Source organism: Rhagoletis pomonella, unplaced genomic scaffold (assembly GCF_013731165.1).
Source record: "Rhagoletis pomonella isolate Grant_MI unplaced genomic scaffold, Rhpom_1.0 Rhpom_scaffold_00010, whole genome shotgun sequence".
NCBI lineage: Eukaryota > Metazoa > Arthropoda > Insecta > Diptera > Tephritidae > Rhagoletis > Rhagoletis pomonella.
Genome location: NW_023458564.1, coordinates 21,863,330 through 21,865,408, shown reverse-complemented (window position 1 = coordinate 21,865,408; position 2,079 = coordinate 21,863,330). Strand labels below are relative to the sequence as shown.

The 2,079-nt window shown below is 34.8% G+C and overlaps 1 protein-coding gene across 1 annotated transcript in view; it reads left to right on the top strand.

Moving 5' to 3' along the window:
• LOC118746547 (MATH and LRR domain-containing protein PFE0570w-like) overlaps window positions 1-2,079 on the top strand; it is a 32,587-nt gene that overhangs the window by 6,048 nt on the left and 24,460 nt on the right. The window lies entirely within an intron of this gene.

Below are 2,079 nucleotides of genomic sequence, written 5' to 3'. Positions count from 1 at the left end.
TGCGCTCGCCTCGCTTGCTCATGCACTTCTTTAATCTGCTCCTCTATGTACAGGATTCTCTGTTCCTCTTACTTACTCACACTTTCATATGCTTTCCCCACTTAATATTAGCGTTTAATAATTGCTGGTGATAAGATTTTTAACAAATGTGAAAAATATGGCAACTAATAAGTAGTTCGGAAATGGAAATAAATATTTATCCGAAATACATATAAAAAAAAATGTTTGTAAATTATACCTGTATTCACAAGAATAACTGCAGAAAGTGCACTAAGTGGGTTGTTGGTTCGAATGCCAAAACAACGCTTGAAAAAATCAGATAGCTAGGCAAAAATTCAAATCCCACCATGCTGCTCATGTTCATTTGCTTATACATGATTATAAATTCACACAATTAGCCTCAATTTTAAATTTTCTTTTGCACAAGATAATTTTTTATCGCTTGGAATGTTTTTCATTAAAAAATTGGAGCGATAGAGCAGCAAAATCGTATACATACTTTTGGTACTGTCAGTCGTACAAATTCACACATTGCAGGCGAGCGCAGCACATTGTTTTTGCAAAATGGTTTCGCAATATCTAGCATTTAGGAGTCCATCTGTATTTGTATGTTTTTTTTTAGCTACAACCCAAACTAAAACAAAATAAAATATTTATTCGGAAGTTAAAAAAATCAATAATCCTTTTATAAAATTAAGAGATGAAGAAAATAAGAAATTTTAATTAAATCGTTGAAATTTTATGAAAATTAAAAAATCTGCGTTTTATTTCTTTGCCTCAGCTGCATGTTTGATTAAGGTAGGCTTGTATGATAATGATTTGACACTTTTTCAAGCGGTGATTGGCATCAGAACCATGGTTTTGGTATGTGTCTTCCCTTCGCACTTCTTAAGGAACTGGGAAAAGAGCCATTTGTATGTACTAAGTGTATACATTTGTATTCTTCTACATTTCTTACTAAGACATAATTTTTTAAGGGACTATTTATTTTTATTATTTACTAAAATTAAAAAAGATTATGTAATGTCTATCACCCTACTACTGAGAGATCTTACGAAATTATAAGTGATGTTTAAAATTGCGGTATCCAAACATACGCACCAGATATCCGATTTGATTAATCGAAAGCCCATTTTAAACATTTTTATAAAAAATTGTATTAAGTCCCGTGGCCTGTATACAAAGATGAAGTTGGGCAAAGAATTGCACATTTTATTTTTACTATATTCACGTCTAAATCATTTGAAAAGTATGTATTTGCTTGCTCGGCTTAACACGGTTTTCAAATTATGCTCAATGAAATCAATACATACCCTATTAGTTTATCAGAATTCCTCTAAGCGATCTTTTAGATATAACCCTGACCAGAACCTTACTTCTTTTCTTGTAAATTGTGATGATTATCTCTATGGGCCGTTAACAGCCTTATTTAATTTGCCTCTTATAGAGGGCATTTTCCCAACTGCATGAAAGGAATAATTCATAATGCAGCTACATAAAAATGGTAGTAGACTTTCGGGGCATAGCTAAGCTTTCTACAGTTGCCAAATCATTTGAAGCAATTAATACAGACTAGTTGACGTATTCTATCTTCTGTAGCATTTGATACTGCTAACACAGATTTTGTAAACGCAAATCAACTGCTACAAATTTACTTGAGTTCACAACCTACAACCTGCCACTGCTATGCAGGTACACACATACATAGGCCACGCGCTGAAGGCCCGTTGTGATACCACAACTAAAAGTTTTCAATCTCCCTTGCTGAACCATTTTGAATCATTGACGAAACTCGCCAAGCACCTATGGTTTAAATCTCCCGATTTGTCAGGGTCACTAAAGAAAGGAGACCCCAGAAAGCGCAATCTCCTCCTCGATGATGTCGGAGAGTTACAGAGGAGATGGAACGCCTGCTCTTTAACTTAAGATACATTTTCTCAAAAGCAGCTTGCAAGTGACGATGGGCATACTCCGGAAAAATCTGCTTGGTCGTACCACCCTCGCAAGTTCGCCCGCTATACAGTTACCCTCTATATTCTATAAATGAGGTTTAGACTGTTCTTTTTAGCCATCTATTGC